Source organism: Macrotis lagotis, chromosome 2 (genome assembly GCF_037893015.1).
Source record: "Macrotis lagotis isolate mMagLag1 chromosome 2, bilby.v1.9.chrom.fasta, whole genome shotgun sequence".
Classification (NCBI taxonomy): Eukaryota; Metazoa; Chordata; class Mammalia; order Peramelemorphia; family Peramelidae; genus Macrotis; species Macrotis lagotis.
The window spans coordinates 46,953,090-46,977,196 of NC_133659.1; positions in this window are offsets into that span (position 1 = coordinate 46,953,090).

Genomic DNA, 24,107 nt, shown 5'->3' on the forward strand with positions numbered 1-24,107 from the left:
AATCAATAATGATTTGGAGCATTTTTTCTTAAGATTATATAAAGCTTTAATTTCTTCATTTTAAAACTGTCCATTCTTATCATTTGGATATATAGTGTGAAGTGAAATTATATAGTAGATAAAGAAGTTAGGGACTTGGAAAGGAGAGGGAGGTTACTGTAGATTCTGGGACATGCAAGTTGAAGGAAGAGATGGATCATATAAAGCAAAAAGAACTATACATAAATACATAGTGCTAGATACATCCAGCGAATTTGAAACAGAGCATAACTAGTGCAAAGGCATGAAAGTGGCAGAAAAATGATAAGAATAGCTAACATTTTTATGAGTCTCCAAGCTTTGCCAATCTTTTAACATATATTTTCTCAGTTGATCCTTACATACATTGTATATCTCTATATATCTATATCTATATCTATCTATATATACATATGTGTGTGTATTTGAGGCAGGATCTGAACTCAGATCTTCTTGACTCCATCTCCAATGGTCTATATATCACCTAATGACCTTCCTAAGGTTCTAGTGTAAGAAATAAAAAGGAGACTCACTCAGCTGTGTCACAGAGTAAAGGAGGGTTATTAATATATAAAGATATCAAAAGATAGGATTAGAACCAAATTATGAAAAACTTTTCAAGTTAAACAGAAATTTATAACTGATTGTGGAGGAATGAAAATGATGTTTCACTGGAATTATGTGAGTTGGGGAATGCCATGGTCACATCTTAGTTTAAGAGGATAGACTTGTAGAGAATTGTCTGAAATGAGAATGTTTTGAGTCAGGGAAACAATTAAGAAATTCGAGGTAATAAATAATGACAATTTGAACTGAGGTGATGACTGGCTGAACAGATAAATAGAAAAATAGGAGGTCAAGTGAAAGACATGATCTGGAAGTTGAAATGTTCAATTTAAGTCTCAAGTTTAACTGATTTGATATATTGGTTGAGCCAAGTCTGAGAATTCAAGGATGACATCAAAGAGAACATCTGGGAGATTAGAGCAATCATGATGTCATTGATATAGGAAAGTTTGAAAGAGGGAAGTAATGGGAGGAAAGGGATAATGAGTTCAGTTTTGAATAGATAGAAGTTATGATACCTTCAGCATATTCATTTTGAAAGGTGCAATCAACAAATGGTGATTTGGTCCTTTAACTCAAGGGAGACACTAGGTCCAGATGTTTTGCTTGATGAGTCACCGACATAGAGTTAATAATTAACCCACAAAATCAAATTAATTACTAAAGAGAGTTCATAGAGAGAGAGAAGAGGGTCTAGGATGGAACCTTGAGAATGGGAGCGTGGTAGAGATGAAGACCGATGAATAATAGTCAGATATGTTGGAGGAGAACCAGAAGACACACACACGTCATGAAAATCCACAAGAAGGTAATGACCAATAAAGTTAGATGAAGAAAAGAGGGTGAGAAAGAGTAAAACTCAGAATAAAACATCACAGCTGGAAATTAAGAAATGTTAGCAATTTTGGAGACAGCAGTTTCAGTTGAATGAAACAGTTGGAGGCCAGTTCATGGTGGTTTGAAAAATGATTGTGAGGAGAGGTAATAGAAGCAAGAAGTATAGATATCTTTTTTTCCTCTCAGGAGTTTGTCTAAGAAAGGAGAACATGATATAGAACACTATCTTGAAAGGTTAGTAGGACCTACTACTCCATTTTTGACAGAAATGTCAAACTTCCATGCAAGGGCCCTAGGAAATAGACTCAAATATAATTGGGAAATATTTAACAGAATAAGTAAAAATATAATACAAAATTGAAAATATTAATTTGTAGTTTTTATATATCATGATGTGACCTTGCAGGGATCCAGTTCCATGAATTTGAAACATTGATTATAGGTAATCAAAGCATGTTTGAAGGCAATAGGAATTTCCCTATTTTCCAATAGTCAAAGAGAGGTTGAAAATTTTGGGGAGGGAGGAAATGATTGAGAGGGCAATTTATTGGGGGAAGAAGGGACGGTATGAGATCAAGGGTAAATTTAGAGGAGTTGCATTAGTAAGGAGAATAGTCACTTCATTAGAAAAGATTTTGGACAGGAAGGATAAACTAATATAAAGGTGTTTTAAGATGAAGAAAAGGGAAAAAAGAGAGAATTCATGATAAATGGCTTTCATTTTCTTAGTAAAGTGGGATGTGGGATCCTAAGAGGGTGAGAGGTAGCAAAATAGGAAAAGAGTTGAGGAAGAAAAGAAGATTCTGGATAGATTTTTATGAGGCTAATGTAGGGAAACAATTCTAGAAGAATATAAGGCCCGTATTCCTTTGGTGAGGATCCATTTTTCTTGGGCTACCTGAATTTGTATCTTAACCCAGTCAACACATTTGTGAGACTTTCTCCAGTGTATTCACTTTCATGTGAGAAGGGACAGAGGTTGATGATGGAAGTAAATCAAAGAAAATCTCAAAATCTTACTCCATTAGTAACTTAGCACACTTGATTTTTCTGCCTAAATATACATGTTTTACATTGCTGAATATAGATTAACATGAGAAAATTGGAATTTGTTATTTTTTAGGAATCTGAAAAATTCTTTTGTGTAACTTAGAATCTCAGTCATCTTCATTTCTTTGAAGTCGAAAAATGTTGGTAAGAACTTGAACCAGTTTCTTGGCAATGAATTCCTAAAGATGGGCTGAAAAAAAGTGAAGACCATTGTCACAAATTATAGTGTCTGGATAACGCTCTTGTAAGTAATTGACACAGAGCTACAATCTTTCCAGCTAAGACCTGGGATGCAATTTGAACACTTTTAGCCATTTGGAGGCTAGATCAATGAAATAGGTCTACTCTTGGAATAGTCATTGAAAATCTTTATAAATCCTTGATCAGCTTTTGTTGGTTGTTTCTAATGGAAAAGAATATCTCTTTGGCATAGGTATGTTCTATATTTTCTAGGACATTCAATATGAAATGAAATTAAAAGATTTTTATTTGAAAATCAGTATGATTTCATTGAGAAATAGGAAATGAAAAAGAGTAGATAGTTGTGCCATAGACCTATCAGTTGCAGAGATTGAATAATGACAGGACAATATTTGCTTCTAAATGTCAAAACATGAGTCTTTAAGTAAAAAGTTTTCTTTAAAATATTAGAGAAGATGATTTTTAATCAATATTTATAAATAAAAGGTGAAAGTAAACTAGGAAGATAATACAACTGGTTTTTAAATGTTAGAATTATATTTTCTTCTCTTAATAGGTTGTTTAATTTCTATTTATTCTGCTTATTCACAATAATTACCATTTTTATAAAAAGCTAAAGAGTAAATCAGTAAAAATTGGCAGTGAAATCTGAAAAAAAATGGTGATTTTTTTTGGAGGTGATATTCTTATTTTTTTCAGTATTTTATTTATTTATTTTTCCAACCACATACAATGGTAGTTCTCAACAATCATTTTTCTGCAAGGTTTTAAGTTTCACATTCTTTCTACCCCCACCTTCCCTCTAACAGAAAGCAATCTAATATGAGTCATACAAGTAAAACTATGCTAAACATAAATATTATATGGTGATTTTAATGGACATTAAGATGAATTAGTTAACTGTAAGATAAGGCACTTGTACTGGGGAATGACAGTGTTGCTGAACTCCCAGGCTGGCAACTTCCCAGATTCTAAATCTGCTAGGTCCATCTTCCATGTCAGACCTTCCTATTCTGCGATGGTTCTCCCAGCGGTGCCTTGCACTTTTAGAATTTGATTGTTCTTTCAGTTTGTCCAGCTACTTCTAGTTTCATCAGATCTCTAAGAGGTTTCTACTCATATATGGACCATATAGACACAATCACTTTCCTTATTCCTTTCTCTTTCTTACTAATTTAATGGGAAATCAGAGATGCTAAGGTCTCATTTCATGGTAGGCTATGTACCACTAAGCATTACTTGTGTCAACCCTAAAAAGGTGGACATAAACCATGCCAGTGATACTTCTTAAGCTTTGCTAATCACCATATATTACTTTCAGTTATCTTCCTATTACCTTTCAGTTCCCTCCTTATAAATGGCACCAGCCTCATTCTTTTTTACATTTTTCCCAGTGTTCATAGGCACCCATGAAAATTGTACCACAAGTGAATCTCTAAACGACATCAGTTTTAATGATAAATATTTATTGATAATAATGATAAAGAATGATAATAATGATAAATATTTATTATGTTCAGACACCATACTAAGTTTATATGATAGAAAGAAAGGGGAAAAACTGGCTCTCATGGATCTCAAATTATAAAGAGAGAGGACACATTTAAAATATTATACATTAAAGATATATATATATATACATATATATATATATGTATATATATATATATACCATATGGATAGAATACTACTTTAGAGAAAAGGCACTAACATTAGGAGTTGGGGAAGAAGAGACATTAAAGATAAAGGGTCCTTGCAGTAGGTTGGATTTGAGTTGAATCATGAAGGAAACAGAGAGAGGGAGAGAAGGAGAGAAGGAGAGAGGGAGAGAGGGAGAGAGGGAGAGAGAGAGAGAGAGAGAGATAGAGAGAGAGAGAGAGAGAGAGAGAGAGAGAGAGAGAGAGCGAGCATTCCTAGTATGGAGAATGGTCAGTGAAATGGCACAAAGTGGGAAGATGGAAGAGAAATGTGTAGGAGAAATGGCAAGGAAACCAATATTAGATTTTAGGGTAGGGGGAGAGAAGCAACAGGAAGAAGTCATATTGTGAAAGCTGTTAAATGACAAAGTATTTCTACATTAGACCCTGGAGGTAAAAAAGGAGGTCACAGAGTTTATTAAGGGGAGAAAAAGTGGCATGATTTTAGTAAATATCATTTTGGCATCTGAGTAGAGAAAAGACTAGATTGAGAAGAGTTCTGAGTCATATTGGCCAAGCAGAAAGCTATTATGGTAAGAGTCTTGATGTAAGGTGTTTGAGGGCTTGTACCAGAATGGCAGAAGCATTTGAATAGAGAGGATTTATATGAGAAAATCTGTGGAGGTAGAAATGACAAAATTTAGCTACGTGTGTAATAGGAGAAAAAAAATTCAAAATGATTGCCTCAGATTACTTATTCTCTGTGATGGGGAACTTCAAGAAAGAGAGTTAATTCCATAGCTCACAGTGTAATTGAATTGACAGCATCCGCTGGTGTTGGATGTTCATGCCTCACCAAACAGTTCAAGCGTGGCTTCATTACAGGATAACATGCATCATACCCTATGTTATTGCTAGCTTAACAAACTTTACTTCATCTGATGGATTAACCAAGATAAACTAGTTAAATATTGGCTGAGATTTCCTATGTCTGTCTTTGTCAGCCCAAAGTAGAAAAGTACAAAGTGGATCAGCAGGGTATGAGTAGTTTTATAGCCCTAGGTGGTGGAAAGAAATCTAGACTTGATGTTAGGCAGATCTGGGGACAGGTTGGATTTCTGAAAATGCTAGCTGCGGGACCATCAGCAAGTTGCTTAACCCTTCAGTTGTCTTTCTATGTCAACATCTTAGATAAGATGCTGACATGCATTGGTGCAAGACATGCAAGAGTTTCTACAGCTGGTGTTTTCTATTCTGATAACATCAGTTTGAATTTATCTCCCTAAATAAAGCACATTCCCCAAATCTTGAGTGTGGGTGCATAATTATCATGTATATACATATATATATATATATATATATATATATATTCCTTGCCCTATGTGTATATTGCGTTCATGGGTATGATCTATGTCTCAGAGAGATGAATATAGGCAGATTTTCCTTATTCTGAGTTTTAGACAAAAACTGGTGTCAAATTATGTAATTCTTAGCAATTATTTTTGAGTTATGGAATAAAGAGAAATGGCAGAGAAGTGGATCCCCGATAAGGATAGTTGACATAAATACAACAGCTGTAGCCAAAACATTGTAAAATGAAGAGTCCTCAAAAGCGGTGGTGTCACTGGTTGGAAGGATTCTTTGGAGCAATATTGTAGTTCCTTCCAGAGAAGAATTCTTCTGCCTACTTGGCAGAAGTAGCACCAAAAGTCAGAAAATGGTTAAAAATCCCTCCCTCCTCTACTGTTTCCTGGAAAAGATGCACCTAAAAAATAGCTGCACTAAGCTTTCACAGAGCAATGCCTTGCTGGGCTCCTGCAAAGCCCAAAGAGTATTCCACTTCTCCCACCAGTCATTTGCAGATTGCGGTAAGTGATAACAAAATGCTTTTCAGAAAAAACAAATTAGGTGGAATGCTTTAATTTTTTGACTCAATATATGCTTCCATCATACTACAAAACTACTACACAAACTATAGCTATACATACAAACTAGTATATATATATATATATATATATATATATATATATATGCATATATATTTCACCCAATGAATAGTGATTTCAATTTTGAAGTAGGTACTAACAACTGGATAAATTAAGAAGGATCTTTTGAAGGATGTTGCACTTGAGGTGAGCCTCAAAGGGAATGATGAATTTCCATAGTTAAAAAGAGGAGGATGCCATTCCTCTCTTGGGGCAGGGAGTCCAGAGATGGGATCATCTTATAATGGCATGAAAGAAAGAAAAAAGTGTTATTTATTCAGATCATCAAGGAGGTTAGTATTGGTAGAGTTTAATGTGTAAAGAGAGAATAATGCCTAATTAGACTGAAAATATACCTTGGAATCAGATTATGAATGGTAATGAATGCTTAATAGAAGTCTTTATCTGTTATTCCAAAGATAACATCATGGTTTTGAGGTTTATTGAACAAAAAGGTGACATAGTCAGATCTAGGCCCTAGATCAACTTGGATGATGTGAGGAAGATGGATTGGGGGAGAAACTGGAGGTAAGGAGACTCATTAGGAAGCAAGTGAAATAGCATAGGCAAGAGATAATGTGGATCTAACTGGGTTGATTGTAGATTCAGTGATGATGATGAAGAGTTAGAATTGACCAAACTATAGGGGCATCTAGGTGGCACAGTGGATAGAGCATCGGCCTTGAAGTCAAGAGTACTTGAGTTCAAATCTGGTTTCAGACACTTCATAATTACCCATCTGTGTGGCCTTGGGCAAGCCACTTAACCCCATTGCCTTGCAAAATACCTAAAAATAAAAAAAAACAAACTAGAGATAACATTAAATATCTAGGAATCTACCTCCTGAGTCTGAACCCAGAAGCTATATGAGCACAATTATAAAGCATTTCTTACCCAAATAAAGTCAGATCTAAATAACTGGAAAAATGTCAAATGCTCATAGTTTGGTCAAGCTAATATGGTAAAAATGACAGTTCTATCCAAATTAAATCACTTATTCAGTGCCATAGCAATCAAACCACCAAATAACTAATGAGCTAGAAAAAAATAATCACAAAATTCATCTGGAGCAACTAAATGGCAAGAATAGCAAGGGAACTGGTGAGAAAAAATGGTAAAGGAAGGTCACTTAGCTCTACCAGATCTAAAACCATATTATAAACTTGCAGTCATCAAAACTGCCTGGCATTGGTTAAGAAATAGAGAAAATGGATCAGTGTATTAGGAAAGGTTCAAAAGAAACTGCAGTAAATGGTTACAGCAATCTATTATTTGACAAACCCAAAGACATCAGCTTCCTGGATTAAAAACTCACTATTTGACAAAAATTGATGAGAAAATTGGAAAATAGTTTGGAAAAAATCTAGGCATAGATCCACATCTCACACCCTATATCAAAATAAGGTCAAAATGGGTACAAGATTTAGGCATAAAGAGCAATACCATAGATATAAATTAATAGACCAAAAAAATGCTCTATCAGATCTATGGAAAGGGGATACATTTATGACCAAACAAGAATTAGAGTACATTATAAACTGCAAAATGGATGATTCTGTCTATATTAAATTGAAAAAAGTGTTTGCACTAATAAAATCAATGCTGCCAAAATTAGAAGGAAAATAGAAAGCTGGGAAATAATCCTTATAACTAGGAGTTCTGCTAACTCAGTTCTAAAATATACAGAGAATTGCATCAAATTTATAAGGTCACAAGTCATTCCCCAATTGATAAATGGTCAAAGGATAGAAAGAGATAATTTTCAAATGGAGAAATTAAAGCTATATAATCATATGAAAAAATCTCCAAATCACTATTGATTAGAGAAATGCAAATTAAAAAGAATAAGGCATCATCTTCCAGCTATCAAATTGGCCAAGATGAGAAAAAAGGAAAATCATTAATGTTGGAGAGGTTGTGGGAAGACTAAGATAAGAGATGGAAAAAGGGTAGTCATATATATATATATACATATATGTGTGTGTTTATATATATGTATATATACATATGTGTGTATATATATGTGTGTGTTTATATATGTATATATACATATGTGTATATATATGTGTGTATATATATATACATATATATGTGTATATATATATAGAGAGAGAGAGAGATATATATATGAAAGGAACAAGATTGTGAAAACCCAAGGAAAAAGATAGAATCCAAAGAATGGAACAGTCATAGGACTTCATAGGTCAGTAAGAATGAAGACTTAGAAATGTCATTGAATAGAGTAGTTACGTCTCATGGGCTATTTTGGAGAGAAGTGTTTCAATCAAATACTAGGATCAGAAGAGAGACTAGAAGGTATTGAAAAAATGAGTGAGACTTGTGAAAGTGGAGAGAATAAGTATAGATAGATTTTCCTAAAAGTTTAACTGTAAAAGGAAGGAATCAGAATCCATGCTATTTTCCCACCAGCATAAAAATGCTTTCCCCCTACATTTCAATAAAAAATTTTTAGTTGTATGTCACAAAGAAAATGGAAAACCAGAAAACACTTGGGAGATCAGTTGCATAGTAATCCCTCTTTACCCCAACTTTCCAGGAAGGAGAGAACAGATTTCTTAAGAAATGTTTTGAGACCTCTAGTAATGTCATACATCAGGTCATTAAATATGCTTCATTTTTAGAGCTGAACACTCTTAATCATTTCTTGAATGACTGTGATGCTGGTGCCAACCAAAACATAGGTAATTTAAGAATGACATTTTGTGTACAAATTAACTTTTTTTCTGAAAATGGTCTTCTGTAACAAAAATGTAAGAGGAAAACTATGAGAGTATCTGTATTATTAGAGAAATACCAATTTTAACATGTATAAAACACTTCTCTTTCATTAGCTGTCTTATGTTCAGATTATTTTTGTTGAGTTTTGCACACTTGTCCAGGAATGGTGATCATTTATGCCAGATATGTTGGTTTTATTTGCCTTGGATATTTATGTATTACCTGGAGAAAATAATTGTTGTCTGGTCATTGTTTTGTGCTGCTCTTCAGTGTTAACTATCTAGAAAGAAAGCCAGACTATTTTTATTATCGCTTATTTGATTACTATCTTTAACAGTCTTCCAATAAAGAGTGCAGTTTTAACAGGACCAACTGCCCCTCTTGCATCAGAGAAATTGAAGAAAAAGAATTTCTGTTCACAAAACCTTCATCATAACACTGGCATCAAGTTCCATGAATTTCCTGTAGAGTACAGTATTGCGCAAACAGGTTAGGATGGTGGCCCTGCCATAGCAATAGTGTTTAAACTTGATCAAGAAATATATCAATCACTTTCCTTCTTGTGTAGAGTTATCATCATTATTAGACTCCAGGCAATCACCTACACATTTGGAGAGATTATTCTAGAGTCATATCTTCCTGTACCTGAATTCCTGATACTATCTTTCTGGTATACTGCTATATCACACTGTAGGAGAATAAATAGATTGGTTGAATACCTACGATCTGTTTCTTATCCTCCTGGATCTTCACCAATACTGAGATGGCTTACTTCTGCATTATTTTCTTTGACTATCATCAAACCTTTGATGTTGCTTTCACACTTGAATAATCTCATTTGTGGTTTTACCAGAATTTTCACTAAAAGAATTAATGGTGTCTATCTTAAGTATTCATGGACTCAAAATAATCGATATAAAAGTGACCAGAATGATCAGAAGAATGAAAATGGATGAGATAGAAAGTTCCTCAGATATTGTGCCCCAGATCCTGTGCCCCAGGTATTGACTCATTGCTTGGAATGTTTAAACCTTTGTCAAATAAAGCTATGATACCACCAAAAAAATTTTTTTTTAGGTGCACTACAGTAGGAAGTGGAAGTCAATATTCTGGGCTATGAGATAAAATGCGATTCCTAAATTCTAAAAGACAATGGTGGGAAGAAAGGCAGATTATTTGAGTCAAGAGAAATAGCATTTCCCCCTACAAAGTTACTCTACTCCATACATATCATAACAGTCTGTGAAACAAATGTTGTATATTCAAGAATAGAACTTTTGTTTTTTTCTTTGTTCAATTAAAAAAAGCTATGGGATTTTTTCTTCAAGTTCCCTAAATGAAAAGAGTAAGCAAAACAAAACCTTTGAAATAAATATTTATAGTGAAGCAAAAAAAAATCCATGTTGACCATGTCAAAGGAATATATGTTTCAATCTGCACCATGAATCTGTAATCTCTTTGGAAATCATGTGCCCATTTGGAGCTTTGTGTGATATTGTTCAATTCCTAGTTTCTCTCAAATTATTCTCTATTTCCCCCTAGATATTTTTTTTTTATGAAATAATGTGCTTTTAGGCCAGTAGCTGGTGTCTTTAGGGTAAGGTCATACTTGCTAAGATCTTCTGTGCTTTATGCCAAACCTATTTCATTGATCAACTTAGAGATTTTTACCTAATATCAAATTGCTTCAATGATTAACGTCCTGCAGTATACTTTGAAACTTTATAATGCTAGGCTCCTTTCCTTCCAAATTATCTTTTTTCATTATTTTTCTTGAGATTCTTGACTTTGTTGTGCTAAGATAAATATCATTCTAATATAAAGTAATAGTTTTAGGGGAGAGGGGAGAGAGGACGAGAATAAGCATTTATTCCAAATGCCGAGCCATGTTAAAGACTTTATCAATACCATCTCTTTGGGTTATTTAATTCGCATGGCACAAAAAATATAAATTAATTTCTATGATATTATTATTTTATTAAATTGTGTTGACTGAGTCATGAGATGTGAAAGTTTCCTCAACTAATTATGTGTCTTTTGCATAATAAATGTAAATGCATGTAAGTTCTATGTATGTCTTGGCAGGTACTATACATTATACATTATGGCAGGGTCTATCAAGTTATTTTGTGCACATTTTATTTTTAAAGCAGTTTTTTTTTCCTTTTAAACTAATTACAAACAAAAATGGCTTTCAAAATTCATTTTCTTGAAGCTTTTGAGTTCCACATTTTTCTACCTCCCTCCCTTTTACTATGGCAGCAAATAGTCTGATATAAGTTGTACCTATACCATCTTGTTTAACATGTTTCCATATTAGTCATGATGTTGGAGAATTAGAACTGAGTGGGAAAAATTACATGGTAGAGAGAGAAACAACATAAAAGAAGTTTTAAAAAGTGAACTTAGTATGCTATGCTCAGCATTCAGATGCATAGTGTTTCTTCTGTTTCTGTTCATCTGTTTCTACTCACTTTACTCAGCATAAGTTCATGCAAGACTTTCCAGGTTTTTCTAAAGTATGGTCACTCATGATTTCTTTGAGAATATTAATATTCCATAGATGGTCTTCCCATCAATTTCAATCTTGGCCAAAACAAAAAGATCTGCTTTAAATATGTTTGTATATGTGGGTCTTTTCCAATTTTTTACAATCTCTTTGGGATATAGATCAAGAGTGGCATTGCTGGACCAAAGGGTATGCACAGTTTTATTACTCTTTGGGCATAATTCTAATTGCACTCTGCCATCAATACATTAGTGCCCCAGTTTCCCCAATCCTCTTTTATACTGATCATTTTTCTTTTATGTCATTTTTAGTCAGTCTGATAGTTGTGAGATGGTACCTCTGAATTGTTTTAATTTGCGTTTCTCTGATCACTAATGATTTGAAGCATTTTTATATGACAATAAATAGCTTTAATTTCTTCATCCAAAAATCTATTCATATCCTTTGACCATTGATCATTTAGGGAATGACTTGTATCTATAAATTCTACTCAGTTCTCCATACAGTTTAGAAGTGAGTTCTTTTCCAGAAACACTGGCTGTGAAAACATTTACCCAGTTTTTGGCATTTCTTCTAATCTTGGTTACATTGGTTTAATTTGTGCAAAAACTTTTCCCCCCTCCATTCTATCTTTCTTCTATTTATATTTTCTTTCTCCTTTCCCCTTATCTTGCTTCACTAATATGTTCCTTCTGATTGCTACCTTTGCTGCCTGTCTCACACTGTCCTTTCCCCTTTTCATTCCTACTTCCCTGAAGGGTAGGGTAAATTTCTAAACCTGATTGGGAATGTATATAATTTCCTTTTTTGAGCCAAATCTGTTGAGAATAAGATTTCCTTAGTGTTTCCACTCTCCTCCCCACCCCCAACTACTATAATAAAATTTTTAAGTAGAATTGTCATTTTTATTATATTAATTTGGCCTACCTAAGAGCAACTGGCATTTTTCCAATTGTTTAGCTCTGATTATATTTGTGTGGAAAGTGTTGTATAATTGATTTATATATTTTCTGAGTTTATCTTGGCAGGTAGACTCCCAGGTATTTTATATTGTCTAGTTATTTTAAATGGAGTTTTTCTTTCTATCTCTTGCTGATGATTTAAGTGGATTTATTTGCTATGCTGTGATTTTAAGTTGATAATTGTTTCAAGTATATTTTAGTTTATTTTCTAGGATTTTCTAAGCATACCACCAAATAATCTGCAAAATAACTGAATTATTATTTTAATTTCCTTCTCATTGGTGGCGAATTCATCCATTTCATTTTTGATACTGGTAATTTGATTTCTTCTTTTTTTAAAATCAAAGTAACCAAAGGTTTATCTATTTGATTGTTTTTTTAAAAAAATATTGTTTCCTTATTTTTGATTTATTAATCTCTCCTTTGATTTTTAGAATTTGGTATTCAATTGAGGATTTTAATTTGTTCTTTTCTAACTATTTTATTTGCATGTCCAATTCATTGATCTCTTCTTTCTCTATTTTATTCATGAAATTTTCCTTAGTGTTGTTTTGGCTGTATCCTACATGTTTTAGCACATGGTCTCATTATTTTTTTTAGTTTTTTTTTTTTTAATTTTTGCAAGGCAATGGGGTTAAGTGGTTTGCCCAAGCCACACAGCTAGGTAATTATTAGGTGTCTGAGGTTGGATTTGAACTCAGGTACTGCTGACTCCAGGGCTGATGCTCTATCCACTGCACCACCTAGCCGCCCCATGTTGTCTCATTATTGTCATTGCCTTGGGTGAAATTATACATTTATTATTATAATTTGTTATTTGATTCATTCATTCTTTAAAATTAGGCTATTTAGTATACAATTAATTTAAGTCTATATTTCTGTGGCCTTTTATTATATGTGATTTTGTTGCATTGTGATCTGATAATGTTGCATTTAATATTTCTGTCTTTCTGCATTTGATTATGAGTTTTTTTTTGCCCTAATATGCAGTCAATTTTGGTATAGGTGCCATGTACTGCTGGGAAAAAAAACATATATATTCCTTTTTCCTTCAGTGATCTATTATAGTTTACTTATCTAATAATATATTCACCTTCTTGACTTCCTGCATGCTTATTTTTTTATTTGTCTAATTCTGAGAGAGGGGGTTGAGGTCCATGATCAGAATAGTTTTGATGTCTATGTCTTCATGTAACTCATTTAGTTTCTTCTCTACATATTTGGATGCTTTACCACATGGTGTATATTTGCTAATATTGACATTACTTCACTATCTATGGTATCTTTTAGGAAGATTCAGTTTCCTTCCTTATCCCTTTTAATGAAATCTATTTTTGCTTTTGCTTTGTCTTGAAAAACGATTGTTACTCTATTTTTCACTTCCGGTAAAGCATAATATATTCTGAAGCAGAATATATTATGCTTTACCTGAAGTGAAATATAGGGTAGCAATCATTTTATCATTACTCTGTTGATCTCTCTGCTTCAAATGCATGTTTTCTTTAAACCAACATATTGTATGATTCTGGATTTTAATCCACTCTGTTACCCACTTTTGTTTAATGAGAGAATTCATCCCATTCACATTCACAGTTATACTTAGTAACTCTTTGTTATTTTCCATTCTATCTCCCCTCCATTTGTACTTTTCTTTCTCCTTTCATCTTATCCTTCTTTATCCAAGTTTTGCTTCTGAATAAAACCTCACTCAATTTGCCCACATTATCCCCTTCCCTTTTCTTTCCCCTTTCTCTATTTTTCTCCTCCTTCTTTCTCTGTACTCTTATCATCCCACCTCCCCTTCCTTGCTTTTCCCTTTCTAATGCCTGAAGGCTTAGATAAATTTCCAAACACAACTGAATGTATATGTTATTCCTTTTTTGAATGAAATCTGATGAAAGATTCAAACAATTCTCACCCTCACATCTTTCCCTCTCCTGTGAGTATTCCTTTATACCTCTACACGTGATATAATTTCTCCATTCTGCCTCTCTCTTCCTCCCATCTCATTACAATCCCTTTATTAATATCTTAATTTTTAAAAAATTATCTCATCAAAATCAATTATTATCATACATTCAGCCTAAATATACTCCCTCTAATAGAATTACGATTCTCAAGAGTTATGAGTAACTTCTTTCCATGTAAGGAATATAACCATTTTAATCATATTGAACAACAATCTATTCATTTTCCCCTATTTACATTTTATATTTCTCTTGAGTCTCTTGTCTGAAAATCAAGTTTTCTGTTCAGCTTTGGTTTTTTCATCAGGAAAATTTGAAAGTCGCCTAGTTCACTAAATGTTCATCTTTTCCCCTGAAAGAGTATGATCAATTTTATGGCACAGTTGATTCTTGATTTTAATCCAAGATTCCTTGTCCTCTGATTCTTTGATCCTTTCATATCAAGTCCTATGCAATCCTTACTGCGGTTCCTTGGTATTTGAATTGCTTCCTTCTGGTTGACTAAAGGATGTTCTCCTTGATCTGATAATTCTTGAATCTGGCTATATTATTCTTGTAATTTTCATTTTGGTATCCCATTCAGGAAATGGTTAGTAAGTTCTTTGAATGACTATTTTGCCTTCTGGTTCTGGGATATCAGTGCAGTTTTTCTTATGATCTCTTGAAAGCTATTGTCATGACTCTGTTTTTGATCATGATTTTTAGGAAGGTGAATAATTTTAAATTATATACTGGATCTATTATCCAGGTCAGTTGTTTTTCCAATATAGTATTTTATGTTTTCTTGTATTTTTTTTTCATTTTTTAAATTTGCTTGACTGATTCTTGATGTCTCATGAAGTCCTAAAGGAATTATTTTCATCAGTTGGCTTTTGCATTTCCTTTTTCATTTGGTCAATTCTATGTTTAAAGTAGTTATTTTTTCATTTCTTTGCATTTGCCCAATTGAATTTTTTAAGGACTTGTTTTCTTCAGTCAATTTTTATGCTTTCTTTTCTAAGATGTTGAATTTATTTTCTAAGATGTTGAATTTCTCTTGCATTTCTCTTCTCATTTTTTCTACTTAATTTTTAAAATCCTCATTGCGAACTTCTAAGAAGTCTTTTGGGCTGCAGACCAGTTCATATTCTGCATCTTCACATGTAGTGTTTTCTCTGCCATCCTTTCCTGAGATGGTGTCTTATCTGATCTTATCTCCAGGGTAACCATCTATAGTTCTGACTTTTTTCTGATTTTTCTTAAACATTCTAAGTTTTCTTACTGGGTGCTGTCCCAAGTTTCTTTTGTTGGGGGAGAGGCCCAACACACTGAAAATCCTAGAGGTTTGCTCATTTGACCAAGAACTTCCAGGTTGGGAACCCTAGTGGCTTGCTCTCTGGCCTGGATAGTCCAGCCTAGTTGCACTGACTGAATGGATCTGGAATACCTATGCTGGAGCTTACCCGCTGTTGCTGTGCTAATTTTCCCCCAAATTAGACCTGTTGAGGCTGGACTCAAGGGGCTTCTGATTCCATGGTCTATCCTGTAGCTGAGAACCTCTGGCAGGTACTCACCATGCCCTGCTACCCCTGCACTGGGTTTCAGTTCCTCACCCCAAGCATTCTCTTTCTTCACCTGATACAGACCTTAATGGAAAATTCTCCATTATCTACTTTTGTGGTTCTGTCGATTCAGAATCCATTTGGGGATTTATTACTGTTGTTTCTGAGGGAAACCTGGGAGACCTTAAGAAAATCATTGACTTCTCTCTGCCATCTTGGCTTTATTCCCAGTTAATTTTACTTTTATAAGACTTGGGGTTTTTTTTTTTTGCTATTTGGTCAATTTTACTTTCAGAGTTAGTGTTTTCATCTGTAAATTTTTTGTAATTCTCTAGCATGACTCTCATTCCTTTTCACTACTTTCTAGTTCTTCACTTCTTTCCTTTTTAACATGCTTTTTGAGCTCTTCCAAGAGGTCTTTTTGATCTTGAGATCAATTTAAAAATCTCTTTGAGACTTTTGTCACTGTTTTTCTCTTCTGAGATTGCATTTTACTGTCTCTATCAGAAGAGTAGTTTTTTATGGTTAGTACTTTTGTTATTTCTTTTTCTCATTTTCGTAATTGAACTCTGTTTCTGGGGCAAGGGGACAAAATTACAAGTTTTTTGTTCTGGGGCCAAGAGTTTGGTTCCTGACTTGCCAGTTGTCTGTGATGTTTCAGTTATTAGCAGTTTGTTGCCTTCATTAGGGTATCCCAACTTAGTTCCACCTGTTGCACCAGTGTTCTCAGGGCTCAAGCTTAGTCTTCTGAGTTGGGGTTGGGATACTCATGGTTTTCTACATCACTGACTTGCTGATCACAGACCTGCAATGTGTTGATGAGCTGTGGCTAAGAGCCTCCCATTAGCTCTCCAGTTTTTCCATCTATGCTAGGCTTACAGTTCCCTTTTACCCATGTGAAACAGAACTTGTCTGAGATTCTTCCGTGATATCTTGAATTGATAACTTATTTCACCCTTTTTTGTGTGTGTGAATTCTGTTGCTAGAGGGTCTGTTTAGAGGCTTCATTAAAAGTTATTCAGGGAAGAAATCTGGGAGCTTCCTAGCTTCATGCTGCCATCTTGGCTCTGCCCCAAGAAGACTGGAACTCTGAAGCTATTTTTGATGTGATTTCTCTATTTCTTTCTGATGGCTTCTGTTGCTAATATGTTCAAAAATATTGATGTTTTATGTAGGTTTTAGTTTATCTTTTTCAACTTTGCTGAAGTTATTGATTCTTAAATTTTATTTTGGAAGATTCTCCAAAGTCATTATCAAATGCAAAAGTGATTATTTCTTTCTTTTTTGCCTATGTTTATTCCTTCAATTTCCTTCTTGACTGGCCTTCACTTTCTTTAACAGCTTTGGAAGAGAAGCATATTACATAGGAAGCTGTCCTTGGAATTAGTAAGACCTGAGTTCAAGTATTGCCTCTGACATACATTTTCTGTTTGCCCTTGGACGAGTCACTAAATTCTTAGTACCTCACACAATGCTTCAAATTGAAAATCATTTCAATATGTTCACTTTATATAGGAGTTTTCCTCACCAGGAACACCCTATACCAATGAAAACACAGGTCAGGCAAAAAAAAAATCAAATTATTTGGATATTTATGAATTTTTCCCCAAAATTAGACAAGCAGATTAATTGAAATGTTTCATTTATAAGAAAAAGAAACTTTCGTCTGCTATTGTTTAATTTCTTTTAGTATTTGCTTATTGAATATAAAATAAGTTATACTTTAGATTAGTAAAGTCAATTCTACATTAGCAATGGAAGCTCAGGCTAAATTTTATTACTTTTTGGTCAATTATAGAATTATCTTTAGGGTAACTTATTGAGTTAGAATGTGTTAGATTTAAATATGTATATATATATGTGTGTGTGTGTGTATGTGTAAATACACATTATTTCAATAATTTAATGGCAAAATGCAATGTAGAATTATAGTCATAGCTGAATAATTCTGGTTTCTGAAACTTATTTTTAAAGAATTTTTTTTTAAATCAAAGGTTATTTCAGGGAGGCAGAGAATTACTGAATTTTCCTAACATTTTGTCTGTGTTGTCCATGGTCACTAGATAATTGCATATCCAATTTTGACAAATCCATGGAAAGATAAACCTCATTTACTAAAAGCAGCTTTTAAAATTTGAGTTCTCTGAAATCCAAATATGTGGTATCTTTATTTTGAAACTCATGTATATCTTAAGAGAAATTTAATTTGTATGTTTCTGATTTTTATACTTAACTCATCAAATATTATTTTGCAAAAATCTCTTTGATGTATTGAAAACCTTATGGGTTTTCCCACAAAATATTTCTGGGTTCCCCACCCCCGGCAAAATGGAAATTGCATTCTGAATAAACATTTGGATTCTCATTGTTGAAATGGCTTCTCTGTTCTTTCTAGTTCTCCTTTCCTAATTTTCATTTTTCTGACCCCCTCCAGGAGTTGCTGTGACAAAACACAAATGTAGCAATGCAATCCAACACACAAAACATGTCTAGCACAAGAGTGAGGATGCTTATAAGACCATTTTGTGTGTGTATGTGAGCTGAATCCCAGAGCACAGCCGGTATCTTGGAATGGCAAATATGTGGATCCAGGAAGTTCATCATAGATGATCTTGAGAAGTTATGTTTACACTGAAATTTATCTGCCTCCTAGGTTTGCCACTATAATTTAGCAGTATATAAACTGTGTGTTATATGATTTCAGTTAACTTTTAATATTTCGCATGTTATCTCTCTAAATGGAATGTAAGCTTTCTTTGCACAGGGGCAAGCTATTTACCTTTGTGGTACCTCTCACCTAAGGATGCTAGAGTTCATTAAAATATATAAATTTGCACATACTAAAATCTGTGAAAAAATGAAATATTTTGGGTAGAAAAATGATAAATTTGTGTGAAGCAGCCAGTGTTATGGTGAATAGAGTGTTGGGTCTGCAATCAGGAAGTTCTTAATTCAACAGTAGCCTCAGGCTGCTATCTACTAACTGTGCAACTTTGGGCAAGTCACTTAGCCTCTATTTACTTCAGTTTCCTAAAATGTAAAATTAGAATAATAAAGCACCTCCTTCCCAAGGTTCTATGCCTGTCACATAATAGATACTTTATAAATAATTAATCTCTTCTTTCCCTTTTTTAGAGATCAGAGATATTTTAGCAAAATATTACAAATCCTCTAGTCCAATTGTCTTATTTTGAAGATGAGAAAATTGAGGACCAGAGAAATTTAATGATTTGCATGAACTTGGAAAGATATTACAATGCAGAGTGAAATCAGCATGCAGATTTTCAGGCTTTATAAACATAGTTCTTTCCATTGGGCAATGCTACTTCCCAGGTGAAGGTTTAGATCCTTCCATTAATATTCATTTTTGGAGGGGGCGGCTTAGGTTGCACAGTGGATAGAGCAGCAACCCTGGAGTCAGGAGTACCTGAGTTCAAATCTGGCCTCAGACACTTAATAATTGCCTAGTTGTGTGGCCTTGTACAAGTCACTTAACCCCATTTGTCTTGAAAAAACCTAAAAAAGAAATATTCATTTTTGGAACATGAATAGATGACTTAATCATTACGTCTGAGGATCAAAAAACTTATTGGAATCCTGATAAATGCAGGCTGATCTAATTACAGAAAATCAAAACCCTAGTCAGTTGGCTACTTGGTTAACTTTTTTGGGGGGGGGGAGGTGCTATGGAAATATATAAAACAATGAAGAATAAGAGAATAGCTATCAGTTCTATGCTCCCTCTTTTTATTTCTTCCATAATGATAGTAGAGAAGCCAGGAATATGACAAATTGTTCCAAAAATTACAAAGCTTTTAGAAAGTCATTATTAGAATCTTGACTTTTTATGGGTTTTTGTTTTTTTGTTTTGTTTTGTTTCTGTTTTGCTTGTTTTGGAGGCAATCTGGAGATAGAGTGCTGACTGAGAGAAATGGGCATTAAATTTGGAGTCAGGGAGCCTGGATCTGAAGTCCAGGTCTTCCACTTAATAGCAGGTGACTTTAGGGGAATCAAACTCCCTGGACCTAAGTTTTCTCATCTTTAAAATGAGCAGGTTCAACCAGATGAATTAGAATAGTCCCTTCTAGCTATAAATCATGTAAGAATGCTAAGGCATTGCTGCTACCACAGCCCTAGAGAGATGGAGAAACAAGCAGAGCAGCTGTGATAAACAATCATTTACTAATAATCTATGATTTGCCAAGCACCATGCTGGGGATACACATACAAAAATTATTTTCATTAGGACCAACCTGTATGCTTGCTATTCCATCTATGCAAAATGTTTATTAGAATCATCAGTACATGACTTGGGGGGAATCCTCAATGAGAATCTTAGTAGGGAGCAAGAAGTCTTAGCTAAGTAATTTTTAACAATAGACTACATTGGTACTATCTCATAATTAATTGAAAAGTGCAGATAATAGAAGTTATCGTGCTTATTTTTTATTAAGGAAAATTTAATTCAGTTAAAAAACACATTCTTTTAAGCTCTTTTATAGCAAGATGATTTTCATCTATAAAGAATAATCATTCAGGATTCCTTGGACAATACCAACATAAATAGCCCTCTTCAATGAACCCCTGCTGATTAGCATCAGGTGAGGTATAAACAGGGAGATGCATACTCATCAAAAATATTTGGCACAGTAATGAAGGCAATCTAATATTCAGTTCACATCAAGGAGGGATTCCCTATGGAGGATGAAGTCCTCCAGTAGTTCCTGCCAACAAGATAAAATTTTACCGATTGCATAAGGCACTAGAACATAGCAGAGTCTTCTGGAATAGATCTGCCATCACTCAAAGGAGTTTAGACTGTCTACTTCTGAAAGACCAGATGGTTAAAGAATGTAAATTATCCAGATTCTAACATGCATTTGAATAAATGTAGGAGAAAATCACATATTAAACTTTTACTATTGGTCAGCCACTGTGTTAGGCACTGGGGAAACCAAAACATGTATTATGGCTAAGGAGAAGCAATTTGGATAGGAAAAACCAAGAGAATGATGAGTGAAGCCATAGGCAAATTACTGACTTGTCCTTTTCAGGAATAATATTAATTTGATTACTTTACCCAAAGCTAGTGTTGGGAAAAGGTATGGAAAAGGAGGTTTTTAATGTGAAAAGATATGACCAGGAAGTGACATGATAGATTTAAGATCATGATGAGATAAAATACTTTCCTATCAGAGTAAGATTAAGGTCCAAGTTTGAAAACAAGAGTAAAGTGGATAAATGATGAGAATTTGTTAAACTCTTTCATGGACTCAAATTTTTATGAAAACAAGTGCATACCTTTTCAATGATAACATTGTCCTTTTGTTGTTACTACAGAACAAGATTCTGAATATCCTTAACATTAATTTGCTAGGGATGAGTATCCCATAGAGGAAAATGGAGAGGCACATTGCATATGTGAGCCAGTTGTAGCACATAATTAACCATGAACTTCTAAGAATAGAAACAGATATTATCAGTGGATTGTAGAAGACAGTCTGATCAGAAGGCAAGAATAAATGAAGACAACCATAAGTGCTCCTCCACTGTCCTCACATAAGAATAATTTGAGAACAGTCTCTAACCTTACATTCATGTCAAACTTAGGGAAGAATGAAAGCAAGAGTCTCCCAAGAAGAACAAAAATGATCGGAATGTGATACGAATCATTGGAGAGATTTCCTGAATTAAAGAGATCATATAGTCACCTCTACATTGGAGTAGAGTGATGTCAGTTTTATGTTCTCCACGTGGAGGGTTTTAAATTACTTCTGTTCTTCAAAAGAAATTGTTTTATTATAGTGTAAAGAATACTGGTTCTAGTAGCTGAGGAATTGGGTTCAAATCCCACCTTGGATATCTGTTAGTTGTGGGACTGAATAAGCTGTTCAGTTTGACTTGGACTCAGTTTCTTATCTGTAAAATGAGTAGATTGGACTAGAGGATAGCCACATCCTCTTCCAGCTCTAGAGTTATGAGATCTCTGATCTCATCAACATTGTTATTTCATCTAACAAGAAAAAGTGTGACATCTTATTGTCTTGAAATCCATGAGATTCATCAATCTTAGTGCAATTTGAAGAATTAGTAGCTTAGACTTTTGAGACATCTTATATGCTTATTCCTATAATACTCAGTAGGATCCCATACACTTATGAAATTTCAATATTACATAGTAGTACTACGACATAGTAATAATTTTACATAGCTAATAGAACTTCAATTCTCCCTTATACCCATTGACAAATTCACAGCATTTTCTCGTCAAATATTTTCTAGATGGGATAGAATCAAGATGATAAATATCCAAATTCTACATACAAATAATTATTATGTTTGCAAGATTCTGTAGCCTATTCTTGTTTACTATTCATGGTAATTTGAACTTTCATTCATTGGGGCTCCTAATGTTCTCTAGTATGTAGCCATATTGATATTGTCTGAAGAATATCAGTCTTAAAAAATGTTTCACAATTCAATCCAGTTGTATCTTCTACAAAGTGGAATCTAGGGCTTCCATCACTATCAATATCTATAAACTCAAAATGCTGTCTTTTCACCTGTTTGCAGTAATGGGAGTAGAGGAATTTTTCATATGCTTTTGTTTTTGTTTTTTGAATTTTTTTCCCCCAGATAGATTGTTAGGTTTCATTTTGGGGAGTGAATTGGAATCTGGAACATACTTCAGTGCCAAGCAGCAAGGTTACATGGATAGTTAGGTAGCCAGGCAGACCTAGTGCTGGTTCTGGAGTAAGAAAGAATCATCTTTTTTGAGTTCAAATCTGAATTCAGACACTTGCTGTGTGACCCAGAGTAAATCACTTAACCCCCTTTTGCTTCAGTTTTCTCATTTGTATAATGACTAGGAGATTGAAATGGTAAACTATTTCTATATCATTGCCAAGAAAATGCCAAATGAAGTCACAAAGAATCATACACATTTAAACAACATAGTGCTTGACACATAATAGGCACTTAATTCTCATTGATCTAACTTAGGAGGCTGATAATTTAAAAAAAATTGGAGTATTCTAAAATACATAAAGAATTCCTTTGCTAATTGGACTCAGTTGTATTCTTCATGAACATTTGATCAAACATCTATGAGGGATATTTACTCTTGAGCAAACATTCTTGAAGAACATATTTCTCCCACTTCTGTGCTTTTTTAAGCAGAAGATATCGTTAAGGAAAGGATCATTAAGTATACCTCAGAATCTTGTTTGATTTCAACTTAGGTATGGAAGTATTTTCTTGAATCATGAAAATTATTTCTTAACCTTCTCTATATAAGAAACCCTTTTATAGCTTGTTAGAGGCTACAGACTACTCAGAATAATGTTTTTAAATGAATAAAATAAAATATGACGGAAACTAATTATGTTGAAACATGGTTATCCAAAACAAATTTTAAAAAGAATCTTACAGATCCAAATTTAGAACCCTTGCTCAAACGTTTGAGCTTGTCCTACTGAATAAAAGGTATTTTTATAATTAATACTCCATAAGCTAGGTAGTATCTTTTATTCTCTTTGGCTTTCAGTTAATTATATGATTATGAAAATGTAGTCCATTATAGAGTCTTATTTCTTCAGGGTTTCTGACTTTCCTTCTCCTATTTCCAGCATATATTTTTGAAAGTGTATATATATCATTGTAAAGATTCCATAGTGGTTTTGAAACATGTTTCAAACATGACTTAAACATTTTTTAAAAGAAAATGTTAGAGATAAATTAATCTCCCACATAAATGTGTCTTCAACTTTCTTTCCAGTCCATAGGCAATGTCTTCCTATCATAAGTTAATTTGTCTTTCTTCTACTTCTTCTATGGTCTCTGGATGAAAGACAACCTTCTCTGTAATTTGTTAACATTTGAAGCATTTTCATTTCTATATTGTTTTCTTAAAATACTCAATTAAACCCCCTCTTATAAGGGCTACATAGTACTAATGAAGGAAAGGGTTTTTTTGGTTTATTTTTTTTTTACCAATCATCTTGATAGTTTCTATGATAAAGGATGATCCAGAGTTTGTTGGAAAGATGCTGACCAAACCTTGGCTTCAAGGTCAGCTGCATGACCTTAGAGCCT